Source organism: Eschrichtius robustus, chromosome 3 (assembly GCF_028021215.1).
Source record: "Eschrichtius robustus isolate mEscRob2 chromosome 3, mEscRob2.pri, whole genome shotgun sequence".
In the NCBI taxonomy this organism is placed as follows: domain Eukaryota; kingdom Metazoa; phylum Chordata; class Mammalia; order Artiodactyla; family Eschrichtiidae; genus Eschrichtius; species Eschrichtius robustus.
Genome location: NC_090826.1, coordinates 76,005,848 through 76,028,826, shown reverse-complemented (window position 1 = coordinate 76,028,826; position 22,979 = coordinate 76,005,848). Strand labels below are relative to the sequence as shown.

The window sequence follows — 22,979 nt, the reverse complement described above, 5'->3', positions numbered from 1 at the left end:
AGCCATTCATTAGTAGCCTACTATATGCAAGGCACATGGCCAGGCTCTAGTCTTGGACTAGGGCATTATATTCCACCACCACCCTGAGGCTGATTGTTGGCCATGTTCATCATACAGCTGCCATGCAGAGTGGGGTCTCAATAACTATTTATCGATGACTTCGTTCCATGGTTCCCAATGGCCTACAGGGATAATTTTCAAATCATGGCCCCTGGACACTCAGAGTTTAGTGGCAGTTCTCTTGGCTCCGCATAATGGGAGGCTGGGGGTGGGAGGTTGAACTTTTCCCTAGTCAAAACAGCTTTGCTTTTGTCTGTTTGCTGTAGTAGGTTTTTACTTACAGCTTTGTTTTTTGTAGATGTCCTTTATCCAGTTAAGAAGTAACCTATATTCCTAGATTTCTGAGAGTTTTGGCCAATAATTGATGTTTGATTTCGTAAAATGCTTCTTAACCAACTATTGAGATTATTATATAGTTTTTCCTTTTTACTTGGTTAATATGATAATCTACATTGCTTTTAATGTTAAACCAGACTTGTATTCCTAGGAAATTTGTATTTTCCTTTTTATATATTACTGGATTCAGTTTGCTAAATTTTTTTGTTGTTCATTTAGTTTTCTTATAATGTCTTTGTCTCCTTTTTGTATCAGGGTAATGCTATGACAATTTTCTGGAAGACTTTGTGCAGAATTGGTATTATTTCTTCCTTTAATGTTTGGCAGAATTTACTAGTGAAGTCATCCAGGCTTCGTGATTATTTTGTGGGAAGGTTTTTAACAAAGTCAACTTATTAAATAAGTATAGGGCTAATCAAGTTATCTGTTTCTTCTTGAGTAAGTTTTGGTAGTTTCATGTCTTTGAAGAAACTTATCTGTTTCACCTAAGTTGGCAGATTTATTGGCATAAAGTTGTCATAACTTTCCCTTATTATACTCTTAACATCTGTTGAATCTATAGTGATGGTACCTCTCTACTCCTTGAGGTTGGTTAATTGTGTCTTTCTTTTTTTCCTGATCAGTCTAGCTATATAGGTTTATACATTTTATAGATCTCCTCAAAGAGCCAGTGCTTTGTTTAATTGATTTTTCTCTATTCTCTATTTGATTGATTTCTGTACTGCTCTTTATTAGTTTCTTTCTTCTACAATTATCTTGGGTTTAATTTGTGCTTCTTTTTCTAGTTACTTAGGTAGAAGCTGAGGTCATTGATTTGAGACTTTTCTTCTTTTCTAATATAAACATTTAATACTGTAAATTTCTCCCTTAGTACTGCTTTAACAGCATCCTACAAATTATGATATGTTGTGTTTCCATTTTCATTCAGTTCAGAATATTTTCTAATACCTTTTTTGAGTCATTTAACAACTACGTTATTTTGAAGTATGTTATTTAGTTTCCAAATATTTGGGGATTTTCCAGATATCTCTCTGTTATTGATTTCTTTACACACATGCACTGATAAGTATTCCACTGAATACTCAAGGGGAAACCTCTGCAGATTTCCAGTTTCTCTCTGTACAGCTGTCTCCTCTATAGTACTTTGTCCTATGAATTCTCACTGCCTTGATCGCCCCTGGCTCTTAGCTACATCTCCTTAACTCAGGATGTCCTTTGGGTGCTTCCTGGGTTTCCCTCCCTGTATCACACCCTGGTAACTCTCAGAGTTTAAAGCTGGAATAATTGTAGGGCTCACCTTTTTTTTTCTTTCCATCTGTCAGAGACCACTAGTCTTCATTGCTGATACCTGTGTCTTGAAATCTTTGTTCTATGCATTCTGTTGGATTTCTGGTCGTTTCAGACAGGTGAATAAATCTAATACCTGTGACTTCATCTTGCCTTGAAGTAGAAGTCTGGACTGTGTTTTTTAACATATGTATTCATCCCTTGCTATATCTAATATAGTACCATTTGCATGGAGAAAAAATCCATGTGCACAGATGAAGTATACAGGGATAGGAGGCAGAAAACCTAGGGTCTAGTCCCTGGTGCTTGGAACAACTGATTATGTGCCCTTGGGCATTCATTTAACCTTCCAAATGTAGTCATCTACCCTACCCAGTGTAATAATAAGAAGAATTACCGTTTAATGAGCATGCGCCATATGACAGGCACTGTGCTAAGAGCTTTATGTAATTGTCTTATTTAATACTCACAAGGTAGCTTAGCAAAGATTATCTCATTGAATCCTCACAGCATTCCTGTGAGGTAAATTTTATTAACCCACATGTCATGATAAAGATAAAGATAAAGCCTTTGGCCCAATTAAGTGTCTTGCCCCAGGTCACTCATCTGGTCAGTTCCGTAGCAGAGTTCAAACAAATCCATTACCTATGTCCCACTGCCACAGACTTGACAGGTTTGTGAAAATTAAGAGAGTTAATGGATGCAAGCATGCCTTGCAGAATGTAAAACTTAGTAAAAAAATAGTAACAATTTGGTAATAATAATTCACTGTCAGTGAATTAATCTCATTTCTGACTGTTTCTGTATATACCTCTAAGAAAAATAAATCAGTGTTCTCAATTTCGAGATGAAAGCTTCAAGCACTTTGAGATACTTTATTATTCAACATGTCTATAACTCATCGTGGTTGTAAGCAAAAAGAATTAGAAGTTTACATCACAGATTTGCTAAAAGTGAAGAGTATTTCTCCTTATTGCCTTTTATCAAGATTGCACAGATACAGAGCCCAGTTTGATGGGGCCTTTGATTTTCTGCCCTGTGCTAGTTAGTGAAGGACTCTAGTGAAAGGAATGTTTTATCTTGTCATCTGCTTATCAGACACAGCTGGAGTCTACAACACGTCCACTCTGCTTGCCAAGCCAGACTTCAGGCCAATTAGGGCCTCTGCTCCAAGGGGAGAAGAATATGATTTGACATGATCCAGGCGAGGTACATGTGGCCTGGCTCACAGACAGTTTCACATTTTGTTGCCAACAGCTTAGGAATCTACAGTCTTTTTTCATATGAGGTTATATATGAAAAAAAATGTGTGTTTTTCTTTTGTTGTTATTACTGAATTGTGCAAATAAGAAGAGGGAGCTAGTTGGCCCACTCATTTTTGTCTTCCTAAGAATGCTGTCTTTCCAATTTTTAACAAAGAGATCTCAGACTTTAACTTCTTAAATGACCCAAGAAACGTGGTTGAGGTCACTAGAGGGAGAAAACGATTATGGACTTTATAGAGAGTAAACAAATAGAAAACTCTTAGAGGACTGATGTCTTTTTAACTTTTAAGGGCATGTTCTCAAGTCAAATAGCTGATGGCACAGATCAATGCAGCGTTTGCAATGTGTTAATGTAGAAAGCTGCTGACTTCTAAATGCCGCTCATCTGATAGGACTACAGTGACAAACTAGAATGTTGCTTATGTTTTCACGTTGGAAATGAGAACCTGCTTGTTTGCTGGTTGGTTTACTCTTTTGCCTCCAATCCTGTCTGGTCGAAGAACTTGCACATAGAACTTGCACATATGGATTCCTGTCCATCACATACCTCTGGTCGTCCTGTAAGCTGTTTCATGCTAAGAAGAATTTGTCTCAGGATAAAAAAGTCAGGCAAGTGGAATTATATTTTCCAATCAGAAAATGCCAACATACAGATTAAGAGGTCAATAGTGCCACACTTGGCCAACCAATTAAAAATGTTTCTGTTGAAATAGTCCAGAGTCATTATATCTTCATTTATTCATTCATCCCACTATGTTGAAAATAATTTTTCTCTTCTACTAACATGATACAGTTCTTTAACTAAGCAGCCACTAGAAATTCTGGTCCAATCACACAGTCTTTTCCCAGTAAGAAATAGTTTCAGATTTCTGATTCTGTTTTGAGAGTTTTGGTGAGCCTACTAAGACAGTTCAGGCAGTAGATGGTTGCAGCAGTATGTTCTTTAAATCATCCATGAACAGTAGAAGTGAGACATATCTCATTTATGTTTGGATTCCATGTATCCAGTTCGGTGCCTGCACATAGCACGTACTCAATAAAGGTTTGTTGTGTGAATAAATGATGAAGACTTTCCTGTCTGGCATCCTGTGAAAGATGATGAAAGAATCAGGAAATTATTTGCATGTTCCTAGAGGAAAACCTTTTGGTGATTCAGTGATGATTCAGGTTGGAATTCTAAGGTCTCTCCCAGACTTATGATTCTATCATTCTTTTTAACATTGAGTTTTCAACATTTCGTTGGATATAAGTTGAAGCATTTCTAAACCTTTTCACTGAAAAAAACCTTCTTGATCTTGATACTAAACTGCTTATGAGCAAGATCCAGAAAGTTACAGTGAGGTCTTCTGTCATGTTAGGCTTTCATCAGCTCAACACTAGCAGAGCCCAACTGTCTGAAACCAAATAAGAAATATTGATTGAGTGTGAAATGATACTTGCTAAAAACATCTGAGCTCTAGAACTTATGTGAAGACAATATGAAGTCATTATTCATCACCAGCACACCTAGCCTTATCCTTGAAACTGTATCTGTTGGGACTTCAGTCCTAACAGATTTTATGAGCTTAGTAGGAATGCTTTAAAAAGGCGCTGCTGGGGCTTCCCTGGTGGCGCAGTGGTTGAGAATCTGCCTGCCAATGCAGGGGACACGGGTTCGAGCCCTGGTCTGGGAAGATCCCACATGCCGCGGAGCAGCTGGGCCCGTGAGCCACAATTACTGAGCCTGCGTGTCTGGAGCCTGTGCTCCACAACAAGAGAGGCCGCGATAGTGAGAGGCCCACGCACCGCGATGAAGAGTGGCCCCCACTTGCTGCAACTGGAGAAAGCCCTCGCACAGAAACGAAGACCCAACACAGCCATAAATAAAAATAAATAAATTAATTTAAAAAAAAAAAGGCGCTGCTATGAAATATATTGTAGTACTGGTTAATTAAGCTACATATTTTTCTTTTGCCTCTTTTCACAGTTCTTGGAAGATGATGACTGACAAAGAATATTGTAAAAAGTCACATGAGTGGTACACTTGTAGATAATAAGAACAGAGAAATAAAACATAGGATCTCAGCCCAGCCTTGCAGATAGTTGCCAAATACATCTTTTCTGTGGGCTGGCTGTGCCTCTTTGTACTCACCAGTGTGCCTTTCTCTCCTTCTTGCTACACTCTACTTCTCTCTTTTCATTTTTGTATGATTAGGTCAGTGGACCATGAGCACCTGCCTGTTACAAATGTTTTAGACCAGTGCTTCTCATACTCTAATATGCGTATGCTGTTAAAGTGCAGATTCTGATTTAATAGTCCAGGGGTGGTAGGGTGGGAGAGATTCTGCATTTCTAACAAGTTCCCAGATGATGCCTGTGCTGAAATCTGCACTTTGAGTACTGGGCTTTAGGCTAGAGCAGTTGTACTTAGTTGTATGTTTGTACGTAGTTTTAGTTTTTAAAATCCTGATGCCCAGACTGTACCCCAGGCCAATTAAATCAGAGTCTTTGAGGGTAGATCCAGGCAATGGCTGCTGGTAAGTGCTAGCAAGCAGCTCTCCCTGATTTGTAGTATTTGCCAGTTTCCACGGTGTAAATACTCCCATCATTTCAAGCCACAAACACAATGCCATGGAACATGGAGTTGGAAAGAAGTGCTAACATTCGGCCTGTGAGCCAGCACACGCTGTCTTCAGCGCACCACTGGATCCACGCGTCTTCATTTTTATAGCTCCCCAAGTGGGTGAGCTGTAACTGATTCCCTTTTGAGGCCAAAATGGAGAACTGCTGTTTTAAAGTTAAACTGTCTCTATTACTTAAAGATATGTTTCTTCACTCAGCCTTGGTGCCCTGGACTTTTGTATCTGCCCTCTACTCTCCTACCTCATTAGCCCACTTTCATTCTCAAAACCATGTTAGGATCTGACCAGTGTCACACCCCTCTCTTGTGCAGTATACAGTTAAGTGCTTAGAAATTCCAATATGATATTACTTCTGGAGCCTACTACTCAGGCTCACCCCACCTGCACGAGTGTTACTCCATTCAACGATACCTGTTTTTGTGTAAGACAGTAGAATGGCAGCAGGCGTGTTGTTTTGAAATCCAAACTGAGAATTCTTCCAAAGTCAGAGTCAAGTCCTCAGGAACAGCGGCAACTTCTCCTTCCAAGTTTAACTTTCAGCAAGTCCACTCACTTTATTCAAGTGACATGTGGAGCAGGGAATGGATATCCTGAAGATTCAACTTCTGGCTCTGCTACTGACTGTTCAGTGACCCTGGGCAAGTAACTTATCCTTTCTGAGCTTCAGTTTTCTCACAGCAAAATGCAGATAATAATTGTACTTACTTCATAGGATTATCATGCCTGGCACAGAGTGGGCACTTGGTAAATGTTAATTATTACTACAGCTCTTACTACTAGTATACTTCTACTGATGGTGATAACTTTCTGTTCTGAGTGCACAGGGACCCCAGGTATATATCAGTATAGAGACATTCAGAAGGAAGGAGATAACCTAGCCCGGATTCAAGCCTGGCTAACAGCTCACCAGCTCAGGGGCACCCCCAAGCCCTAGGAATACCCGTACCCTCCACAGCACAGCACCACATATTGTTGTCTTTTATCTAACCCTGGCTCATAACCTCAACTTTCCTTTCTTAACTTCCTCACTTTCCTTTTATGAATTGAAACAAAGACATACTTCTTTTAGCCTCCCCGATACAGAAGCCTTTATATGATAATTTTTTGGTGGGAAGGTGAATGAGAATGAGGGAGAAAGAACTAATTATCATTTCCTTTGTTATAATTAGAAAGATGTCTTGGTTTCAGTGTCCATCTGTGGCTCCCTGGCTCACTGAGAACACCATGAGGACTATTTTAAAGGATGGACAGAATATTTGTACTCAGGAAGAATTGCTGTTTCACAGGAAAGAAGTGTGGACAAGTGGCAATCTCCCACATGGAAACCTTTCCCCTAACTGTTCACTTCCTTAAACAGAAGCCACTTCCTTTGAATTGTGGGGTGTCACTTTTCTTTTGAAATACACCCTTGCCTCATGGTTTATGACTGTTACACATGAGAAAAAGTTGGTTTCAGAGAAAAATACAGCATACTTGTTATACGTGATACAATGTATTGGTCATGGCAGTTTAATTTGGTGAGGGGTTACATGTTTCATTTTGCAAAGAAGCAAAATTTAACCTTTGGTAAATGGCACCTGTTTTATCACAGCATATAAAATAAATCTAAGCAAAGGAATTTTCTCTTTCAAGGCCTGCTTAAAATTCACCTCCTCCAGACTAACTCCTTGATCCTACCCCCCATCAAAACAAACAAACAAACATCGTCAAATATGTTTTGGGAATCATTATGTGCCACATATTATGCTGGGTTCTCTCACGTGAGTCACCTCTAGTCAGAACTAAGTGCTCTCCTTCAGTCTCCCATTACACTTTTCCCTCATTTAGAGTGGGGATAACCTGGGGAAAGGGAGATTGAATAAAGACACAGCATTGATCCCAGAGAAATATGCGTGTCTAAGCTAAGGCTGAGGGAATGGAGAGAAGGGAAGGTTAAAGAAGTGGAATCAGTAAGTCTTCAAGCTTAATAGATGTGGAGGGAAAGGGAAGGGTGGGGTCAAGACTGCGCTCCAGCTTTTAGCTCGGGTGATTCAAAATTGAGAAGGTAGAGCAGATTGGAAGGTCTGTGAAACTACTGACTTCAGGCAAAAATGAAAGAAGCTGATTATTATGCACTAAAATTATAAAATGACTACTTCAGAGAAAAGATTTATAAACATTGATTTTGATTAATAATGCCCCTCTAATGCTTTCTAGTTAAACCATCAACCATCAAGACTTACTAAGGATGGGGAATTAGATACAGCCAAGTTTGTCCAGAAAGAACATGAAATACTGTTAATGCCTTAGCCTGAAACTAACAGGTTTGTTCACTACACGTTTCTTGAGCTCTGACTCTATGGCAGGTGCTGAGCCTGCACAGATGGGTGGGACTCACTACCTGTCGTGGTGAAGCTCTTCAGTCTGGAGAGACAGATGTGCAAATGATTAACTGTGATAGATGTGATAAATCCTATTGTAGAGTTACACAAGAGGTAGGGGCAAGGCACCCTTACCATCTACCCACAAGCCTAGGCCAGATGGTGCCATACCCACCACTGGACATATTTGCAATGTAAAAGACCTGATCCTTGACTGTTACCACCTCCATCATGCCCCCTTATAGTCGTGTAAGGAAGAGAAGCTGAGAGGACTTAAACTTTGGAGTCAGGCAAATCTGAGTTCCAAGTCCAGATCCAAACTTGTTACCTGTGTGACCTTGAGCAAGGTAGTCTATCCTTAAGCCTCAGTTTCCTCATTTGTAAAATGGGGATGACTACTACTTCATCAGATTATTGTGAAAATAAAACTGGGTAAGGTATGTTAAGTGGATGTCATATAGTAGGTATTCAAGAAATATTAATTCTGAGACTGTATTCCCATTTTCACTAATGTTTATATAGTGTCATCCAGAAGGAGTAAAACTCTACAGATGAATATTTAATCATACTCTGAAAACTTTAGTGTAAACTAAAGTGGGCTAGAGTCAGCACATTGGGTCTGAGCAGTGTGTGTGTCTCTAGTAAATAGTTGAACCTTGAGAAAAGCCTCTTACACTGCCTGCTGATCTTATCTCCAAGCCTGGACTTTTCTCTTTCCAGGCCCCAGAAACTCCCCTGTTAACAGGAGATATCTCATACTGGTGATATCATAATATTTCTTTTATTTTACTTGTTTATATATTGAATAATTTAATTTTTATTTTTATCTAAGATGAACATGTAAGTTTAAAAACCTAGTAACTATGAATCATAAAATGGAAATGTTCATCCCCTCTGCATCCTCCACTCTGAATTTCAGTCAGCCACTTTTACCATTCTTTTTTTATAAATTTATTTATTTATTTATTTTATTTATGGCTGTGTTGGGTCTTCGTTTCTGTGCGAGGGCTTTCTCCAGTTGCGGCGAGCGGGGGCCACTCTTCATCGCGGTGCGCGGGCCTCTCACTGTTGCGGCCTCTCCCGTTGCGGAGCACAGGCTCCAGACCCACACACAGGCCCAGCAGTTGTGGCTCACGGGCCCAGCCGCTCCGCGGCATGTGGGATCTTCCCAGACCAGGGCCCGAACCCGTGTCCCCTGCATTGGCAGGCAGATTCTCAACCACTGCGCCACCAGGGAAGCCCCACTTTTACCATTCTTAACTGTTTATTTGGGAATTTACCTCTACGTATCTAAATAACATCCTTACACTACAGTTCTTGGTTATTTGTAAAATTTTAATCATTATTCATTGATTTCCCACTGTGGGAATAAAGGATTTAACACTCCTTTCATAGATACACACACACACACACACCACGCCTCTTCCATCCTTCTTATAGAGATCATAAATGTTGGTTAGATATTCAAATTTTACATTGTTATTCACAGTTAAGTCAGATAATGAATATGATTACATACAACTGCATTTCCTTCCTTACAAAAACTTTTTGTTTCCCTAAAGGTAGTAATTTCATTGCTTTCCTGTTTGCTTAGTTTTCCTCCTAGTAGCACTAGTTCATCCCAAAATGCTTATAAAAAGTATGTGTCCTTTCACTACATTTGAACGCATCTGGCAATCTCTCAGTTTGTGGAAGACATTTCTCTTGAAGTCCTGCAACCTCTTGTTCCAAATTGGGCTAGTTGCTCTCCAGACCTTCTATGTAACCAAATTCCTGGGATCTTAATCTCCTTTCACTGTCTTCCTGGGATACTCTTACCCTCACTGCGGTGATGGGTTCTCTATTTCCTGGATTCCATGTGTTCTTCCTACTTGTTTTACTCCCTCATTTTGTAGAAGCACATTGTCCAGTAATGTTTTCTAAAAGGGGAAGAATGGCTTTTGTTTTTGGATATTGCATACCTGAAAATGTCTTTATTCCACCCTTACATGTGACTGATAATTTGATTTGGTATAGAATTACCAATACAGGTCAGAAATACTTTTTTCTCCCAATTTTAAAGCATCACTCCATTGCTTTTATAATTGGGTGTTTTTCTGATTGTCAGTACTTTCTAGGTGAACTGTTTTTTTTTGTTTTATGTATTTATTTTTTAATCACTGTAAACTTTAAACATGTTCTGTTTAACTCTAGTGTCTTAAAATTTCATAGTTACGTGTTTTAATGTAGGTCTATTTTCATTTATTTTAGCGGGCCCTTTCAAACTGGAAAGTCATCTTTCTATTCTTAGTTAAGATAATTTTCTTTAAATAATACTAATATGCTCTTGAAGTCATGAGTTCAAAAGTCACTTTCAGATTTGTTTTAATTCTTTTTTTATTGAAGTAGAGTTGGCTTACAATATTATATTAGTTTCATGTATAAAATATAGCAATTCGATATTTTCATAGATTATACTCCATTTAAAGTTATTATAAAATATTGGTTATATTCTCTGTACTATATATTACATTCTAGTATATTATTTATCAGATTTTAAAAAATTTCTTATTAAAATTATTGCTTGACCTTTTTTTGTTTTTCTTATAAATTTTTAATTTTTTTAAAAGATTTTTATTGGAATTGTTGAAAATCAGAATTACCAAAAATGTAATTTGGGTATTACTTCACAAATTACTTATTAATGCCAATTTTCATCATTTTTTCTGTCCAGAACTATAAAAGAAAAAAGTCTTTCTAATGTAATGAAAAAGACAAGTTAAAGATTAGTATATGTAGCATGTATTATACTTTAGCTAATTATGCTTATGAGGTCAATTGTTGTATGGAAACTCAACCTCATTTATTGGACATCTTTAGGAAATGATCAATTCCACAGAGAAATTTATGTACACACCCTTATTTTCATTTTACCTATATTTAATTAAAATATTCCTCAAAGATGTTGTTTATTTGCCTAACTTAAACCAGGACCACCCTTTTAACAGACCCTACTGAGTATTTATTTATTCTTTCATTTACTTAGTCAACAAGTGTTGTGTAAATTTTTCTTGGTGAGTCAGGATCATCATTATACATTATTGGTAGTGTTAAACTTCAAGACAGTTTTGCCCTTAGGTGCCGTGAAGCTGTGTAGTGCAATTGGCCTCAAATACAATGCTTTGAGAAAATTAACGCTTTTTGAGAAAAAGCTCATATGACTCAGTAAGGAAAAGAAAAACAACCCAAGAGGAAAAAAAACGAACAGGTATTTCATGGAAAAGGGATAACACATGGCTCATAAACATATGAAAAGATTCTCAATTTCTTAGGGACCAGAGAAATACAAATTAAAACCACAAGGAGTTACCATTGTACACCACGACTGGCTAAGCCTGACAAATCCAAGTGTTACTGAGGATGTGGAGCTCTAGAACTCTTTTATACTGCTAGTAGAAGTATAAATGTATGTAATTCTGTGGAAAACAATTTGGCATTAGCCAGCAAAGTTGAACATGCACATCCCTGCTACCCAGTGATTCCATTCCTAAGTGTGAACCCTACGAAAAATCTTACATCTGTGTAGAAGATGTATATAAGAATGTTCTGCCAGTGTAGTTTATGGGGGAAAACTGAAACAACCTAAATAGACATGTGCTGTAGAAAAGATGGATGAATTGGAGTGTACTCATACACTGGAATACCATCCAGCAGTGAAAATTAGTGCATTATAACTATTTGCATCAATATGGATGAATGTTATAAATAATGCTGAGGGAAAAAAAGGAAGTCTCAGAAGGAGACATACAAATATTCAATTTATATAAAGTTAAAAAGCTGACTTTACAGAATATATTTTGTAGGGATATATAAACTCGATCCAACTATAAAGAAAAGAAAAAAAAAAGATTAAGAAATAATGCCTAGGTATTATCCTACGGAAGATGTGCCTCGAAAGCTGTTGAGTCACTGCAAAAAACCCTTCAGTAAGCATGTGAGAAAACTGGGTGCTAGCATCACTCCTGGGACCGTCCTGATCATCCTCACTGGGCGCCACAGAGGGAAGAGGGTCATTTTCCTGAAGCAGCTGAGCAGTGGCTTGCTACTTGTGACTGGACCTCTGTCCCTCAATCGAGTTCCTCTGTGGAGAACACACCAGAAATTTGTCATTGCCACCTCCACCAAAATTGATATCAGTGGTGTGAATATCCCAGAACATCTCACTGATGCTTACTTCAAGAAGAAGAAGCTGCGTAAGCCCAGGCACCAGGAAGATGAGATCTTCGACACAGAGGGAGAGAAATACAAGATTACAGAGCAGCGCAAGGTTGACCAGAAAGCTGTGGACTCACAAGTTCTGCGAAGAATCAAAGCTGTTCCTCAGCTCCAGGGCTACCTCCGCTCTGTGCTCGCTCTCACAAATGAAATTTATCCTCACAAAGTAGTGTTCTAAACTTCTCACAAGGAACCTAATTAAATAACTCGGTCCATTAAAAAAAAAAAATTATCCAGAGAGTATTTACATGGGAGGAGGGTGGGTAAGGGGTATGATTATAGAAGGACACAAAAAGGGATTCAAAGACATGGTAATGTTCTGTATTACTTCAGTATCATTTCATTAAACCAATATTTCCTAAATGCCTGCTATGTGCTAGGTACTGCTATAAGCACGTAGGAGTACAAGAGCCCTTTATGGAGAACATATTCTACAAGAAAGGACAAAAAAATGAATGAAATAGATTATTAAATTATTATTGTTTTAGAAGGTGATAAGTTCTATGGAAAAAATAAGAAGGTGAGGGAGTTAAGACAGAGCAGAGTGAGCGTATGGTTTGCAGAATTAAATGAGGTGAGGCTTCATTGAGGTGACGTTTGAGCCAACATTTGAAGGGCATGAGAGAGTAAGCCACATGGCTCTCTGGGTGAGTAACATTTTAGGCAGAGGGGCTAGCCAGTGCAATGGACTTATTATGGCAATATGTCTGATGTCTTCAGGAAGACATGGGGAGGGCACTGCAGCTGAAACAGAGTAAGCAATATGGTCAGAGAGGTGTCAGCAGGGCTTTATAGGGCTTTATTAGATGCTAGGTCAGAGATTGGCAAACTTCTTCTGTAAAGGACCAGATAGTAAATATTTTAAGCTTTATGGGCCATAGGGTCTCAGTTGCAAACACTCAACTCTGCTGTTGTAACATGAAAGTAGCATAGACAATATGTAATGAGTGGACATGGTTGTTTTTGTATTCCAATAAAACTTTACAAAAATAGATGGTGACTGGATTTGATTTATAGGCTGTGGCTTGCTAACTCCTGTGCTAGGTCTCGTGGGAGGCCATTGCAGGTTTTTGAACTGAAGAGTAGCAGGCTCTGACTTAGTCATTTAAAAGAATCATTCCGGCTGTAGTGTTAAGAGTAGCTTGGAGAGAATGCCAAGGGTGAAGCAAGGAGATCTTCTCTTGGAATAATCAGGCGAGAGGTGATAGTGGCTTGAATCTTGACGGCACAGCTGAGGTAGAGAAAAGGGGTCCGTTTCTCTGCTTTTGAAAGTAGAGTTAACTGGATTTGCTGATTGATTGGATGTGGGTGTGAGAAAAGAGTCAAGGATGACTGTAAATTTTTCAGCCTGAGCATCATTTAAGGAGAGAAATACCCTTTGTGGTTGCACATTATTTTTTTAATTATGTATTATGTTTTATAAACTTTATGTCTGGTATATTTAACAATATTTTTTTTAAAAGAGAACATGTTCCATCCAAGATCTGGTGTTTTATTTAACTAACCAGATTTTGCCTTCTTATCCTATTTCACAAACAGAAAATTCTGTTTTCCCTCCCTCCTATTGCATTTTTTTCCCCAAGCATATGAGCTGCCAGAAATAGCACAAAATGACCAGACTGACTTGGGAGAGGAAGAAGCAAAATGTCTAGAAGAAATGGAAACTTAAGATTCAAGATTCTCATGAGTATTGCAATTTTTTCACCATTCTCCTGAAACCAATCCCCTATAAGGGAACATTAGCAGCACTACAGGACAAGTAGGAAGGGAAAGAAAGCTGAAGGAAGGGTAAGCATGGGAAGAGAAAGGGAAGGAGAAAAGGAATGAAGGAAAACCCAAAGGACTGCTGGCTCTGTTGAGACGACACCAAAGCAATAGCTATAATTGATGAGAAGAATTTTTGTTAGATAAATTTCAGTTCTCCCAGCGTTTACTAAAAGGACAAGAGAGCAGCTTAGGAAGGGGAAGGAAAACAAGATCCATCCCTGGGACCTGATGCTGAAGTTGCTGTAGTGTATTCAATAGTGCTTTCGACGATGGTGGCGAATGCATTTACAGTGAAATGATGTCACTGTAGAGGCAGAGAATTGGGGTTTTTCAATATCATTCAAAAGAAGCAGATGAGAACAATGAGCTTTATAGAAGCTTAACATATTTATACAGATCTTGGAATTTTAAGAAAAGGAAACTATGGTAGGAATGAAAATGATTCTTACTCCCATGGGAATTTATAATTTAGAGGGAGAAGAAAAATACATACAAAAACAAAGAAGTGAATGAGGTGGGTGGGAATATGGGACTGCCCCGGCAGGTTGTTCACATTGGAGCTTTAGTGCTCTGGTGTGGGCTGTTTCTAAATTCCAGCATCTCCTGAGGCTCCTGAGGCTGAGGGCAGAAAGAATGTTCACGAACTATTTCTGGTCTAGAGCCTCCGTCCACACTTCATAGAAGTCAACTCCATCCAACCTTAACATCCGTAACATTCTGAGAGTCAAAGCTTGCACTGGACTGAGATTCCAGACCAGATTTAGGTCTGAGAGGAAGTAAAGGTGTCTTTCCCTGACACATCCGAGACAAGGAGAGATACCAGGGTAGAAGATTCAGACTAAGCCAGAAAACGCCAGGGAACCAGAGGAGAAAGCCTCCATGGAAATGCCAGTAAGAGCCCTAATCTGGGGTGCAGGGCAAGTACAGAGAGAGCCAAGAGTTCAGAATTGGACTGATGAGAGTGAGCTCAATTAGGTGGCATCAAAAGGGAGGTGAGAGTGGGAGCCAAGAGACTGTTGAACATCTGCTAGCATTTGCAACTTGATTTTACGGATCGTGTGGGTGTGTTAGCCTGGCTGAAAAGTATCAGGGGGTGGAGTAGTCGCTTGGCCCAGACGGGAACCACATGGACCTCCAGCGATGGAGTTGAGAGTTGAGGCTGGAAAAGGACTTGTGGGACTACTCACTCCTTGGGACTGTACACCAGAAGCAGGGGAAGACATTTTAAAACAGGAAATGTGAAAAAAAAAAAAAAGGAGGGGAAAAGAGTATTTGTTGTAATTATAGGAATATGGGTCCTGAATATGGGAGAAGTTTTGTTCCAACTTCTCCACGTACCAGGCTGTGTGACTTTGTGCAAATAATGTAAAATTCCTGAGCCTAAATTTTCTCATCTTTAAAACTGAGATTATAATACCCAACTCACAGTTATTGACATGGTTCTATATAATAATATTACATATAGATACATATGAGTTTTATATACCTATACGGACTTGCATAGTGCTTGGTATCGAATAGGTGCTCAATAATTGGTAGTTCCCTTCTTCCTCTTTTTTTTATTGTCATGTTCCTTGACAAATGATTAGATTAGTCAGTAACTGATTATTTATTGAGAAGTATTATTTGTATAAAAAATGTAATACAACTGTGGACTTCAGTTAATAATAATGTGGTAATATTAGTTCATCAGTTGTAACAAATATATCACTAATGCAAGATGTTAATAAAAAGAGAAACTGTATGTGCGGGGAAGAGGAGGTATATGGGAACTCTTTGTACTTTCACTCAATTTTTCTGTAATCATAAAACTGCTCTAAAAAACAAAGCCTATTTAATTTTTTTTTAATGTATGAGGTACAGCAGGTGAAGATAAAAAAGTAAAAGATATGGTCTCTGCTCTCTAGAATTTTACAGTTAGTTGAAAACACAGACACACAAAAGGGAAGAGCTAGTTTATGAGGGCAAGGCATAGCTTTTTAAGAAGTTAAACCAGGGTTTCTCCACAGCAGCCCTGTTGACATTTTGGATTTATGTTGTCAGGGCTGTCTGATGCACTGTAGAGGTTTATCAACAGGTTTCCAGATTTTGCCCTATGTCCCTGCGAGGCAAAATTGCTCCTGGATGAGAATCACGTGGTTTTATAAGTTGTCCTCTTCTTTCATCCCCACCTTCCATTGATCCATCAGGAAGTCCTATATTATGTCGCTCTTGTTTACCTTGGATCTTATTTTGTACCATGGAGTATGCCCTGAGATATGCCCTCTACCACTAGAAAGCTGCTACATCAATTGAGGGCGAAATCACCCTACGTGATGTCCCTGCTTCTGCACTATCTCCTTCAATTCATTTTCCTCACGGGATCTGTGGTCATTTAAAAACATAAGTCCAAAGCATATCACCCCTCCTGTTTAAGCTCTTGTGCAGGGATTCTCAACAGGCTGCACAATGGATTCACAACTGAGGCCTGAAAGTACAGTGATCCCTGTGTCCCACTCGCAAAAATGTTGATGTCATTCGGCATCAGGTTGTTTTTCTGAATTTTAGTCTTGATGTTTTATACTGCTCCATCTTTCAGTTCATTAATACTCTGTTCACTTGTGTCTAACTGGCATTAAATCCATGTTCTTAATTTTTAATTTCACTTAGAGTATCTTTCAGTTCTAGAATTTCTATTTGATTCTTCTGTATCTTTTATTTCTTGAACACATTAATCATAGATGTTAGAGATATTAGATAGGTACTTTAAAATAACTGAACCACCTGTAGGTATGTTTTAATTTTTTCTTTTTTTTTTAAATTTTGAATTTTTTTTTTATTGAGACTTTTTTTATAAAGCAGTTTAAGGATGACAGCAAAATCGAAGGGGAGGTGCAGAGATTTTCCATATATGCCCTGCCCCACCCAACATTCACAGCCATCTCATCATCAACATCCCCCACCAGAACGGTACGCTCATTGCAGTTGATGAACGTACACTGACACGTCATAATCACCCAAAGTCCATAGTTGACATTACTGTTCACTCTTGGTGTTGTACATTTAATGGGTTTGGACAAATGTGGGCTACATATTGTATGGCTCCAAGTATATATGCCATTCTGGAAAAGGCAAAACTATGGAGACAGTAAAAAGATCAGCGGCTGACAGGGGTTTCAGGGGAGAGAGGGAGGGATGAATAGGCAGAGCACAGAGGATTTTTAGGGCAGTGAAAATACTCAGTATGTTTTTATTTTCTTTTGATTTTTAATAATTTGCTTTTCTTTATTAAGTGCCAGACATTCTGTATTAAAAATTATAGTCTCTGGATTGTGTCATCTTCCTCCAAAGAGGGTTAACATATCTTCTGCCCAACATATGCAGAGCCAGACGATCAGAGCAATCCTGTCAAGAGCTGGTTTTAGACTTTGTTAAGACTGTTCTATTTCAGTTTAGCCCTCACCTCTGGATATACCCCTTACTCCTAGGGTAGCCCTTCTGTGGTTTATGAAACTCTAAGGTATTTACCTAAGGCTCAGCACCTTGGCGAGGAGCTCCATCATCCATCTGCCCAGCACCATGTGGCTGCTCAAGTCTCTGTCAGCAATTTAACCTTCATCTGTTGCTTTTTGCTGAGTTTCTTGGACTCTTGCCCCGTACATACACAGCTTAGCAGTTATCCAATACTTTGAGGGGAAATTGCACAAGACTTTTAGGTTTGCTTCTGCAGTTCTCACCACTCTGGGATTGCCTTTCAAGGGAAAAAAGCCAGTGTGACTATGAAACTGTGCTTCCCTTCTCTCAGGAATCATAGTCCCTTAAGTCCTGCCAGAGTTGGTTGCTCTCCAATGACTTCACATAATTGTTTTGTGTACTTTGTTTAGCTTTTAAAGTTGTTTTTAATGGAAGGATTACTCTAATTTAAGCTACTGTGTTATATCTGGTACCAGAAATCCTGGCATTGGAATTTTTTAACGCTTTCCAGGGGATTCTAAAGTATAGCCAAGATGGTGGTTTACCATTGTATTAGATTTAACAATTTATAACAATTTGTCTTGGTTTATAAATTCTGTAAACCCCAGGGACTTCTCTGCTTTATTCACTACTATATCCATATCATCTAGAACACTATCTGGCACATAGTTGAATTGATTAATCAATAGTGTAAACATTAATATAAAAGCTATCATAAAAAATGCCCCACTTTAAGGACAGATGAGGGGCCTTAAGGAATGCAAACAGTAACAGTTTAGGGAAACGAAAAGAGGGCTGTGTCCTATTAATAAAAAGCTTTCCAAATAAAAAATAACTTAATGTCTCATCTCTCTATATGAGTCTAAGCTTTGGAATATTTATCTAACTGAACTCACTTTAAATGAAAGCTGAGGTCAATGGAGTATGAAGGATGGCTTTGATGATGCCATAAAATGTGTGGGTCAGTGTTAAACACTTCACTTCTGGGGTGAATGATCTCAGGGAGACCTTGCCAAGAAATGACTTTAGCTAATGTGAGATAATAGAAAATATATTGGTCCCTGTCTCTGGTTCCTGGCGCGGAACTCCTGAAACCCTTGTAATTGCCTAAGTGATAAGAACACTAGGAGCATCTTTTGTTCTAATATTTGGTCTTTGGCCCCAGTTCCTGACACAGGGCTCCTGAAACCTTTGTAATTTCCTGGGTGATAGGAGTGTCTTTTGTTCTAATGAGGTGACTCTTGTTGGGCTCCTGGATGAAGGCTGGTTACCAGAAAAACAAAGCTATGATTGGAAGCTTGGAATTTTCAGCCCTACCCCCCATTCTCTTGAGAAGGGGGAAAGCCTGAAAATGGAGTTAATGATGGACCGTGCCTCTGTGACAAAGCCTCCATAAAAATCCCAGAAGTGTGGAGTTTGGAGAGCTTCCAGGGTGGCAAACACATCCCCAACTCCACGGAGACAGAAGCTGCTGTGCGCAGGACTCTCCCAGACCTTTCCCTGTGCACCTCTTCATCTGACTGTTCATCTGTATTCTTTATCATATATTCCTTAACAAACTGATAAACTTAAGTAAGTGTTTCCCTGATTTCTGTGAGCCACTGTAGCAAATGAATCAATCCCAAGAAGGGGGTTATGGGAACCTCTGATTTGTAGCCAAGTTGGACAGAAGTTGTGGGCAACCTGGAAATCTGTCACTTGGGATTGGCATCTCAAGTGAAGAGCAGTCTTGTGGGACTGAGCCCTTAACCTGTGGGATCTTACAATATCTCCAGGTAGGTAGTGTTAGAATTGAGTTAAATTGTAGGACACCCAGCTGGTGTCATGAAGAAGGTTTGGTGTGGGGAAAACCTCCACATATTTGGTGACCAGAGGTGTCAGAAGTGAAGTGTTCTGTGTGCAAGTAAAAGAGAAAGACACAGGAGGTAGACTGGACTGAGGTTTTTCCTTTACAACTGAAAAGAAGCAGAAAACTCCAAAGAATGTGGTTGGTAGTTTAGAGTTAGAAAAATTGCAGATTAGAGGGACCAGCTGGCCCAGCATTTGAATTTGCTAAAATGTGAACTCCAGTCAAAGCCAGCTGAAACAGTCAAAACAAAACAAAACAAAACAAAACAAAAGCAAAACAAAACAAAATTTGCTCTTAGGATCTCAGAGTTTAAAGAGATTTACAGAAGACCAGGGCAGCATTCATCTCTCTTGTGGGTCCCATAACTTGTGACATTGACCTAAGAAAACGAGGACAGCATATTTTTCTCCGGATATCTGAGGACTGTGTTGGCCGCATATGCTTTACATCTCTTCTGGGGTTCTTGCTACTTGTCAACTGGAGGGTTTTTCATGTTGCTTCAGAATCTCAGAGGGACTAGTAACAGGTGAGGTCAGTGAAATGCCTTGGTGGCATTTACTATTCCAGTTAGGATTCTTTACATTTCTTTTTTTTTTTTTTTTAATTTTATTTATTTATTTTTGGCTGCATTGGCTCTTCATTGCCGTGCACGGGCTTTCTTTAGTTGCGGAGAGCGGGGGCTACTCTTCACTGCAGTGCGCAGGCTTCTCATTGCGGTGGCTTCTCTTGTTGTGGAGCACGGGCTCTAGGCATGCGGTCTTCAGTAGTTGTGGCACGCGGGCTCAGTAGTTGTGGCACACGGGCTTAGTTGCTCCGCGGCATGTGGGATCTTCCCGGACCAGGGCTCGAACCCGTGTCCCCCTGCATTGGCAGGCGGATTCTCAACCACTGCGCCACCAGGGAAGCCCTACATTTCTACAGTATAAATCTCTCCTCCTTCTTCCTCCTTGAAATTTCTAGTAAAGCCTGGTATGATCGCTAACAAACACATGCAAAATGATCTTAAAAGCCAGGATGGGGCTGCCTATCCCTTTGTAGAGCTTGTTACGGACAGCTCGAAGGTTAAACATTATGAACGGGAGTAAAGACATCTGGTAGGTAGCCTAAAATTGATAGTTTTAGAATTTCAACTGGGATATATGGTGATTTAGTAAAATAAATAGAGGGACTAACTCATGTGGAACTGTGTTTTCTTGTGGTCCTTGGAGGGAGACGAGGTTGAGGTAAGGAGAGAGGGCATTTCTGGTTGAAGCTCGGGGATGACCCAGCTCTGTATAACCCTCCTCCTTCTACAATGCTGATGTTACCGAGTCCAAGCTCGCTCTGCTTGCCGCACGACAGGCCAATAAATCGGAGACGAGGTGTTGAGGCAAGGAATATGACTTTATTTGGTAAGCCGGCAGACCGAGAAGATGGCAGACTGAAGTCTCAAAATAACCATCTTATCGGGCTTTGGATGCCAGTTTCTTTTATAGCACAGAGGGGGAGGAGATGAGGAAGTAAAAAGGCCAGAAGTTTTGTAAATATCCCCTGGAATGGCCAGCCTCAGGGAGGGGATATGTTAATTTCTTTCTTGCAGCCATCCACAGGGTGGACAGGGTCCGGATGTTTCCCTGATCAAAGGCACTTTGGTTTAACATTCAGGCTGAGGGACAGCGTTCCCCATGGCAGGCCGTTACGTATAGACAGGATCCTTTTAGTGAACAAAAGCAATGGGAAGCAAAGGCTAAAGTAAAAGAAACAGTTCCAACAAGTAGTCAGATTTGGCTCTTCCCTGTTACGCTGCTTCAAGGCTTCCATTGTGGCTATAATATATATTCGGCATTTGTCATTAAAATGAGAGCTATAGCCTCATTTCTAGCCTCTAGAAACCACAGTACTGTTGGGCTAAATTCATTGCCTCTCACTGAACCCAAAGACCCTTGTATTAGTTTCCTAGAGCTACCGTAACAAAGTACCATGAACTGGGCGGCTTAAAACAGAAATGTATAGTCTCACAGTTCTGGAGGCTAGGATTCTGAAATCAAGTTGTGGGTAAGTTCATGTTCCCTCTGAAACCTATAGGAGAATCCTTTCCTGCCTCTTCCTAGCTTCTGGTCCTTGGCTGGCATCTTTTGCATTTTGGGGCTTGCAGCTGCCTGATTCCAATAGCTGCCGTTATTATCACATGGCATTCTCCCTGTGTGTCTCTTCATATCTTTTTATAAGGACACCAGTCATATTGAAATAGGGGGCCACCCTAACCAAGTATAACCTTATCTTGACTAATTACACCTGCAATGACTCTATTTCCAAATAGGGCACATTCTGAGGTACTTCAAAGATGTGTTAGGACTTGAACGTATCTTTTTCGGAGGGACATAACTCAGCCCATAAGAGCCCTCAAGTGGGCAGCCACGTTAACCACACCAGAGATGAGAAGAAACTATCTCCTCCATGAGGGAACCTAGTTCTATGTTAATGATATTTTACTGGGATGGAGACATATAGCTACATGAAACATACCTCATTTTCTCTGCAGGGCTCCCTCCTCCTCTTTTCCTCACAATTAACTCCTTTCTGCTTAATGATGTACAGAAGAGATATACTACCCAATGGTGATAGTGCAAAATTTTTCTTGACTGAAGGAATGCCCCTATTGATATTTATAGGGAGTTATTGACCCAGACTTAATGTTTGCTACCACTTCCAAGGACTATGGCTTCGGGGTGAAAATCTACTATTTGGAGTGAGCTCAGTGGTGGAAATGAGAAAGTATTTGCCTTTTTTTTTTTAATCTGCCTTTCCAATTTGTTTGCCAAGGTCATGTCTCCCTGTGATAGAAGCCATTCACTCTTCACATACCAGCCAGCTTACGATGGCTCTGAAGTTATTAGAAAGAGAGGTGGGAGAGAAACTGCCAGATAATTTTTTTTTCTGACCGTCTGGTAAAAAAGACCACTAAGGTCTGTCTTAGGAAAGAGCGTTAATCCCCAGAACCCGCACGCACGCCCTTGTCGTGGGTGAATATTTGAAATTTGCAGAGATGAGAAACAAGCATTCAGTTTATAGCACTGCTCTTAACCAGGATTTCCTCAAGGCAACAGCCAGCTGTGTATGAAACTGTTAAGAAAAGCAAAGGAGGGTATTTACATAACAGTAGTGCTTAATTTGCATATGCCTATTCAAATTATATTGGCGGCTCTAAGGATAAGCTGGCACAAAGTGAGAGAGTGGCATGGACATATACACACTACCAAATGTAAAATAGATAGCTAGTGGGAAGCAGCCGCATAGCACAGGGAGATCAGCTCAGTGCTTTGTGACCAGCTAGAAAGGTGGGATAGGGAGGGTGGGAGGGAGGGAGATGCAAGAGGGAAGAGATATGGGGACATATGTATATGTATAACTGATTCACTTTGTTATAAAGCAGAAACCAACACACCATTGTAAAGCAATTATACTTCAATAAAGATGTTAAAAAAATAATAAGGCAGCTTTAGAAGTCCTTATTTCTATCTTGAAGCTTGGTAATGCAGCTGCATGCCATGGAAAGAGTATAGGTTCAGGAGTGAGAAAGATATGGTTGAATGCATGTACCTCAGTTGTCAACTTGGGCAATCCCTGAGTCTCAGTGTCCACATTCGGAAAATGTGTAAGTCAAGTTTCTCAGGCTTCAACAGCTGTGCTGTAGAGTTCTTAGGAGAGTGTGCTCTTGAATCCCATGGTTCCTAATTCAAATCCGGTA

General features: G+C 39.7%; 1 pseudogene; it reads left to right on the top strand.

Annotated features, from left to right (window-relative positions):
• The first annotated feature begins 11,827 nt into the window (after nt 1-11,827).
• LOC137761145 (large ribosomal subunit protein eL6 pseudogene) lies at nt 11,828-12,361 on the top strand (annotated as a pseudogene).
• The last annotated feature ends 10,618 nt before the right edge of the window (nt 12,362-22,979 follow it).